Consider the following 9167-nt stretch of genomic DNA (forward strand, 5'->3'; position numbering starts at 1 on the left):
TATAAGTTATGAGACGGCATCAGACAAGTTCAATCATACTTATTTTAACTAATTAATTTCAGTGAAAGAGTAGAACCAAGTAGAATATAAGTCAACTTTAAATCATAAAACTTGCCGGCCCGTGTCATTACCCGCACGTACCGCACATAGACGTTTGTTCCCATTAACAATTTCGTGTGTTTCATAATGTAAAAAATGTTGCACCATTGAATACTGCCTAGTGATCCGTTAGTAGCACATCTCAAATTAACCTAACAAACTTATTACTAAAAGCACTTTTACATCGGAAGGTCTTAAGAGTAATCCTATTTGGATTTGCATCTCTATTTAAAAATCGAAAATAAACAATTTGCTATACTAAAGTCATTTGAGTTAGTTATTTAAGGTATATTATCCAACTAGTGCCTGCTGAGTCTAAATTTTTTTTACTAGTAATTCAATGGGCCTTATTATTTTCAGTTCCTTGTTAAATCCGTTCCGCACAAGAGTGTTGTTTACTTTATTTAATCTTTCTATGCACATGTATAGCTTGCTGTTTCTCTTAGGCGTGTCCCGAATTTGAACCTTTTCGTGCTCGGCCTGACGTTTTTCGGAACGTCCGATGCTTGAATTGATACCACTACGGGGGCACGATATATGTCTAGCTCTATAAATCAGCAATTTTTTTTCCTGAATGTAACAAAATAAGTACCTTGCTTCTGCACATTCAACAGTGTGATACTATATATTTTACGCCAATTATTCACCAAGTTGAAACATTTAGTCTCCTTGCCATGGTCACAAATATGTTATCAGGAATAGAAAGATTCAATTGGCCAAAAAACAGAAGCGCTGGATTTAAATATCTAACAGAGAAAGGCGTATACAACAAATATGTAGTAATTTGCGTTTGTTTATTATGAGATATACTTTGTAACAGTAACATTACTATATAATAAAGCTCAATGATATTTCTGTATTTGACAATAAATAGATGTTGTGCTTAAGCACCGGGTGTCAGCTCATTTTTACAGCATCGCTTTGAAGATCAGTGATCGTTGCCGCTCTCATATTCATGCAGCTGCTATTAAAAACAGAGATTGATACAAACATATTGTGCCTCACTTTAGCGCAATGAAAACGTATCTCACTCACTGACATAACTACTTCTTGGAGGACTTAGCCCATGTCTGATGCCTACAACGTGTACACTAGGCTATTACAAGCGAATCCGGCGGATTTTAAAAGTAAGTAACTAGTAAATTTTTAATATGTGTTAGAGGTATACACATGTTCCAGCGCTCTGATAGTTTCTAGGTAGCCATATGCTTATGTTTATGGCTTCTCGAAACAGTGAGATACACTTGTTGGTTAGCTGCCCGTTTTAGGGCATGGAAAGTTCTGTAATCACACGGAAATCGGCAAAATAAACAGGTTGACGGCGCCAACGTTGGATATTTTTTCGTCAAGTAGCCAGACTGTGCTTTCGATTGCCTTGCGAACGGCTTATGAGTCTTTCAAGGAACTTCAGATAGCGGACTGCATAGATTATTTCGGCGAGTATCAGATGTCTCTGATGTCCATTGCAAGTATTACGTTTGCCGTAGATCCGAATCTACTTGACACTGCCATCCAACTCGTTTTTCGTCCAGAGCGAAGCCGTGGTCTCGCTTGGTGCGTCTCTGGCTGACGGTAAAGATTATGCCTCGTCTATGGTGGCCGTACGTTTCAGATAGGTTTTTTGTTCATTGAAGTTCCACAAATTGCATGTGGAATACACCACACGCATTTCTGACTGGCCCGGGATCAATTTTACTCAGTGTCTGCATTTAGGTCTTTGTCTTATAATTCTGCACTACGTTACATGTTAAATGCTAATTTTGGTCGACAGATTCCAATATATGCTTTCATGAAAAGCCTTTTCGATTGCGTCAATGCGTTCCTGTCTTTCGGGTCTCGACATCTGATCTCTTTCTTGCTGGTCTTCAACACCTAAATCATCATTCTTCGAACGTTTTCATCATTTGCGTGGTGTGCTTCCGTTTAAGGCTTTCTTGCTTACTGCCCTCATTAATTGCTGGTGAAGTTCCACAGCGCTGTGGTCTTCGAGAAAAAAAGGACCATGGGGCGTTAATCTTCGATATTACAAAATGCCTTTCCTTTGTGTGAAGTTAACTCAACCGGTTTTGCTCATATGTTCCCAAGAGACTGAAGTATTTACTAGCCAAATTTCGTCCGCCATATTCGCTTGTAAGAGCCTTACATACGACTTCCTACAATAAAAGCAGTACTAATATTACCTATCCACTGTAGTAGTTGCACATAAATATCCTGCGTTTTTAAGATAAATATTGAAAATTTAGATATATATATTATGAGTTGCTATATCTGATTACATATTGAATTGCATCGCAGCTCTATGTGACTAAAAAAAATTGGAATTCGGGATACTCATCAGTATTTTAAACCGAAGTTAATTAACAAGTGTATATTAGTGAAAAGTTCAGTGTCTCTTTATGTAGTAAATGCAATTGTAAATCGTGTCAAAAAAACCCATAGAATCTCAGATCATTTCAAAGACAAAGCAATCCAATGACTGAGTATTTTCTTAGAAAGAAAAAAGTTAGGCAGCTTCCTCAGTTTGCAATTTTCGAACTAGATGCTTCGTCGTTGCCTCGTTTCGGTTCGTCATGCATCGACAACCTTCTACGCTGTTGCAAAATCGTTTCAAGTGAAGTATATGCAACACTTTTCGACGGCGCAACACGTTCCCTTCTCATTCCCTTAGCAAAAGACGATCGCGTTAGCGGAGATGCGCACGTCCACTTTAAGGAAATGGCTTCACTCTTCGTCGTGCCGTTAAGCGTAACTTCGAAACGCAAATGAGTACACGCTCACTGCACTGAGGCCCCTTGCTTCAGGAATGGAATGCTCAATCCAGCCAGAGTGAATTGCAATATGCGAGGACGCATTGGTAAATAACCTTCAATTTAGCTTAAAAGTAAATGGAAAACATTTTTGCCTGCGCTAGATAATATATTAATAACAGCTTTAATTTACGGTGAACGTGCCGGTAGCGATCTGCAATAAAACAAACGTTTTATAGTCAAACTATTACGTACCAACTTTGGGTTTTACGGGAATACGATACACGACCTCCTATATTGCCTAACGATAGGCTGCAAATAAACGGCAACGTACTTACAAATAGCTTGATTTGATTGTACGAACATATTCCAATAGTAGTGAATAATAGGCTAGAAATTCTATGGAACACACAATGCATGTTACAGAAAATATCAGTAAAGAGGAACAAATTTTTCGAATATGATCTTTTTTAAGCTTTGGGAGTTGCTTAAATATAGATGTCAACGCATGTACATATGAGCCCCTATGCCTCTAATATTACAAACAAAGTCAAATATTAATACCTTCTTTGCGCGTCTCCTAAATAACGACAGTTATTCGCATACCTTTCTTCAAAACAGCAAGTCGTTCATCTATAAACGCTATTATTATTTTTGAAATCAACTCATGGTGGGAGCAAACTTGATTTTTCTTACCAATCGTTCTCGACTTGGGTAGGTACCTATTTACATTCTACACTTTCCCTTCGGAATTACATTTTCAAGCCTGTCCCACAATATTCGTGGACAACACTGATCAGTGTGCGTAATTTATGGCGTAAAAAAGCGCCGACATCTGGCAAGTCGAATTAAAAAAGACAAAAAACTCCATATATCTGGTTTTCATCAGTTGCTTTTAACCATTATTAGGAACTGGTATCTTGAACGAAAAATATACGTCTTCAAATCATGGTCTAGTATGCCATGCATGTTTGTTCCCTGTATCGGGCATGAGGCGTAGCAGCGTCGGGACAGGAACTGGAGGTTGCCCCTTTCCCAATTCCCATTCTTTCCCTTCACGCTTTTATTCGCGCTGACATCTAGCTCTTCGTTCTTCGACCCGCTTTTACACCTTTCAAGTCGCTTTACGCTTCGTTGATTTTGGCCGTAATGCACACCTCTCGATTGTCCTGTTACCGACGCTTCCACTTGCGCTGACATTTTCTTGTGTCGAAGACACAGAAGGGTTCAAGAGACATTGTGGCTAGCGGGCCCAGCCTCGTGTCTCATGCGTCGTAGAGTATCGCTACTGCGATCGATCAGACACATGCAGGTTAATAGATATGTATAGGATTTCAGATGGTACAGGAGCAATATAGTGTTTGCTAACTTAGCAGTGCCCATCGAGTGACTTTTCAAGTATCTTGTACGTAATGTATTGAATATTAGTAATAACGGTTTTGGGAATAAATCTAACCGTATCGTTTGACAACAGGAAGGTAGTAAGTTAAAACTCAGCCCAAACGTGACCTGATGGTGCGTTTCCGGAGCTGAAATCTGATTTTATTCAAACAACTTTAGGTGCTCGATGGATTAGTGCATCTGCTGAATATTTTGGCCTTAGGGACTAAGGAAACTGGTGAAAATACTACTGGCAATGTGCTGTTAGTAACTCAGAAAATCTAGGAAGTGAAAAAGCTGTCGATGATGAGACAACGTTCCAGCACGGAACTCCAAAATTCAAACTAGGTAGAGCCACAGACACCTACACTTTGAGTAGAACTATGTACGACACGTGTATTAGTTTCTTTTAGAGAACTCCCAGGTGTTCAGTATGGTATGTGTGGCATGCCGGTAAAAAAAAAACCGATAATAATTATGACAAAGTCGTTGATGTTGAAAATAAGCAGAACTGTGTGTTTTTATTAAAGTTGATCTCATTGTGATATAAAATTCGTTCTTGAAATAGGCATTTTACAGCATTTTCAATTCAACAAAAATGTTAAGGCTTGAACTATATTCAGTAAATTTCAGCGCAAGGTATGAACATATAATTCCGAATGTTTAAAGCATTCATTGCAAGTGCTATTGTAAAAAAAATTTAAAGCAAAATTTTAAATTTTCAAATTGGCTTTCACAGAAAACATGCAAATGGTCAGTTTAGAGTTTCAGGGGAAAACGACTTTTCTCAGAGTGCACATGAGCTAGTACCGACACCCCTAGAATATCCACATCCATAATCCTGAAAAGTCGGATACAACAAAAACACGCAAATAGAAAGAAAAAATAAAGCTACCTAACGAAGTTCATATTTTGAAAGAATCACACCGTCAAAAATAAAACAAGAGTACGCGTTCAAAGTGCATTTTTGCCCTGATCTAGTACTACTTACTTCCACCTTTATAAAATTTTAAAAGGGAAAATATTCCCGAAGCAACAAGGTGCAAAAGGCTATCTTCATTCAAATAACTGAATCCCGTGTCGTAATGTTTTATAGTAACTAAATAAACACGTTGGCATACTTTGATGTGGTTCTTGAGTTAAGGTACAATTTCGTTGGCAAGGAAGCCTTCAGCAAAACAGTAGATCATACTAATGCAATCATTCCAAGGATGCATTTTAGGGGGTTGAAATGGGACGGAATAGTCAACTACGTCTTAGTACCTTAAACGAAAAATCTATAGGTAGTTATCATCGAAACTTTTGAGTACAACAAAGCATGGGCGATGCGGTTCCTCTCGGCCCTATAAAGGCTTTCTTTAAGCACAACATGAAATGGTATGGAAAATTTCAAAAGACGAAAAAAATGAATGAAAAATAGGTTTCTGACAAACGGAATACAAAACAAATGGATACACGTATAGTGTATTTCAGAGGCGACTTACGGAACTAAATCTTACCACCACCTTAAAGGAAACCTGCCTGAAGGATAAAATCGCCATACGTGGAGCATGTGCCATTCTGTGCCGCTTTTCAAGGAGAGATCAGACTAGGTATTGGCAAATCAAAGAGAACGCTGCCGTATTCTTAATTTCAATCGTTTCCATGCTTTAAGCGGCGACAGGTAACGTAACGGAACGCATCGTCGATGCCTTCAAATAAAGCATCGATTATATAAAATCGGATACGGTAGTACAATTACTACAAGTGCATTGGCCTCGGAAACGTTGACTCCAATACTTAAGTAATAAAAATAAGCAACGTATGTAACATATCCAACACCAAAATAACCTTGTTCTACCTTATTCCATTTAGGAATAAATCAAGTCCTTGAATTTGTTAAATAGCTCGGCTTCACTAACTGATTCAACAATACTAAAAGCACATTCCACCCATGGCTAAATACAAGCGAAAAGCTTTTTCCTGGCGAAATCTTGCTGAAGTTCTTTCACTTTAGTGACTCATGGCTTTCAGAAGCACTCACCTGACAGAGAGCCCTGGATCTATGGAGTCATCTTTATATTTGCTTTGCTCGATTGTTTGGGTCATAATTTTATGCAAACATGACATTAAGAATATTAATTTGGTTCATCTTCTTAGACAATCGCACTAAAACTGCATCACCGTAGTAGGTTTTTTTGTTCGAGATGCACTTATACCATGTGGTGCACATACCGAACTGGAAGATGCTTGATCCTATTTATTGTTGCGGTAGGCCGCCAAAGGATATCCCAGCTTCTATGGCTAGTGGTCTAGTTCTTGTGAAGTTGAAACTTGGGAAGTTATAGCCAATTCCCAGAAACTTATATAATTTCTTAATCGCCACGATCCACTAATCAGTTGCAGTATTTTTGCGCTCACGACTGGGTTCCCTACAAATTAAAAATGCAGCGACCCAACCGAAATCATACTGACAAAACAATTTTTGTCTCAGAAAAGGCATCAAAACTAGTACAAAATAATCAGTCAAGCTTATATAGAAAAGAATACGAAAACGGTGGCATATTATTAGAGCCGTCATTTCAGAGGCTTTCACGTGGTATACAATACTTGCAGTGATTGAAACGAAAAGGCAACGTCATTAGCAAATATATGTTGAAGTTGGGAAATAAATAAATCTTCACATCTAAGTATAATGTACAAGATGATTATACACGCAATACCCAAGGGTCGATCTTATTAATCCCATTTGTCCAACATATTTTAGTGAAAAGGCCTTTAAGATTCATCGTTATAGCCAATTTGAGAAATAAAAACATAGTTTCAAAAATTGCAAGAATGTAAATAAAGTACTATCTTTTCTTCTGTCTTATAATGCAATTTACCACTATATAGGTACTATATAAAAAAACTGAACGAACTCTGGCTAATCTTATAGTCATTAAAATGAGAAAATACGGATGATGCTAAAAAATGCATATAAATGCATAAAAAATAGCAGAGGTATGCGTCTGTCGAAAGTACTAACCTTTCTAGTACCTTAATGTCGATCTTAACTTTTTTTTTCTTTAAAAAACCGTTTTAAATTGTACGAGCTCCAAAGAAAGTATTATTTGTTCTTATTATACACCCTAGTGTTTACAGTTCGACGTAATAGACTTACGGCATATAGCGGCTATCAAACACAAGTAGTACCACAGATAACCAATTTAGCAGGTGAAAGTGATTCAATGTTGAGCTTCTTTTTTGCATATTGCGCGTGTTTTCGTTTGTGATCGCACTGTGATTTCGGCATATGGGCTGGATACGTTGTAAAAAAAGGCCATTGTAATTTTTGTTCCATAGAATTTAATGCAAATTGGGCGAAACTTTTTTGCCACTATTGAAAATATGAGAAACATTCTCACGCTAAAGTTGTATAGATCTTTGAAACGATAAAGCTGGCATAATTGCATATTATATATTATAAAAATAGATTTTATGAAAAATTTGAACTCAGTGTTTAAACTACTATAAAATTTTAAAGTTCATCAGCGTGTGTGATTAATAGGAAATAGATTTTAAAGTAAAATGTTATGGTCTCATGTTAATTTTTCTAAGTTTTTATTTTAGTCTTAGATCGTTTCTTCTCTGCTCCATTCCTCTGCAACTTCTGCAATATTTATATTTTATTTGGGTAGCGGATTTCCATACGACTAAAAAACTGAACGGTGATGTGTCCGAATTTTTAATGACCTTTTCTGTTGCTATAATTAGGATAATGGCTATTGTGCACGATAATAAAAAAAAACTGGTGAAAGTACTGCTGCCAACATCGCCTTGGTGGTACATAGAAGGGCAACTGTATATTTCAGGCTTTTAAAACGCGGTGAAACAGTGAACGCAGATTGCTATTTTGCATAGCTCATTGGGTCAGTGGTTTGGGCAGGTACATAGCGCATAATTATCTTACGGCATGACAATGCTAGACTTTATATTGCTTCGGTAACTTGGAGAACTCTACAAACCAGTAACAAAAAATTTTTCGCCACGTATAACGCCAATGGGATTGTCAGCTACACCTGTTTAAATCAATTACGCCGTTGGGGTTGAAAAATTACCGGTTCAAAACAAAAAGCAGAAGTCCGAACATTGGTTCCTTTGAATCGGATGAATCCACTGATTGTCCAAGTATTATGGGAGGTAGGTCATTTATTTTTATTAATTAAAAAGATTAGTTACAAAAAGTTTTCGCCGGTGGTAGGCTGTTCGTCAGTAGTGAGCCGCGAAAACAAAACCATTTTCTGTTCGACTAAAAATAACATTATACCAAGTATTAGTAGACCTATAGTACATAGCCCATGTACTCCCATCCCTTCTTTATATTTTGTATACTTCTTAAATGAAAAATTTCCAGTAACTTGTCTTATCTTTCATCTTTTTTTTAACCTACTATATATATATATATATATATATATTTTTATTTTTATTTAATTTGTTTTAATTTTTTTATTTATTTTTTATTATTTATAATTTATTATATATAAACAAAATAGGTTTTTCGCTAAATTTTCTAGGTTAACAAAAAAAGGTGAAAGATAAGACAAGGCATAATAGTCGATATTTTTGTTAAAGCAACGTTCAAATTTTACAACCACTTCCGTCTATGGAATTGCCAAGCGCCATCTATCATTAAACCATGGTATTCCCGCCCATTAATTATGTTTTTTAACTTTAATTTACTTATTTTAGTTTATTCTCTAATATTATTATATTCTCTAATATTCATTTTCGAAGTCTTTTATTATTATTATCTATTATATTTTTACATATATTGCTGAACTGAGGGTACATAATATGAATAAATTTCGAAAGAGACGAAATTAAGCGAATGTTTGGTCACCACAATAACGATAGCAAACTGCTTTCCAATTCAATCGTTTTTTATTCTCATATATCAGTTTAAAAATTTTCTCCATATAT

The 9167-nt window shown here is 36.4% G+C and overlaps 1 long non-coding RNA gene across 4 annotated transcripts; it reads right to left on the bottom strand.

Moving 5' to 3' along the window:
* Positions 1-446: 446 nt before the first annotated feature.
* LOC147758105 (uncharacterized) lies at positions 447-7413 on the bottom strand. 4 transcript variants are annotated; one of them, XR_015329983.1, is made up of 3 exons: positions 7234-7413; positions 6441-6637; positions 447-3060 (listed from the first exon to the last, which is right to left on the bottom strand). It is a non-coding gene; the product is annotated as an uncharacterized LOC147758105 (long non-coding RNA). The 4 variants fall into 4 exon arrangements; XR_015329986.1 differs by having other exon boundaries at positions 6441-6675; XR_015329979.1 differs by lacking the exon at positions 6441-6637.
* Positions 7414-9167: the final 1754 nt, after the last annotated feature.

The sequence above is a fragment of the Varroa destructor genome, unplaced genomic scaffold, assembly GCF_002443255.2.
Source record: "Varroa destructor unplaced genomic scaffold, Vdes_3.0 BEIS01000001.1, whole genome shotgun sequence".
NCBI classification, from domain to species: Eukaryota; Metazoa; Arthropoda; class Arachnida; order Mesostigmata; family Varroidae; genus Varroa; species Varroa destructor.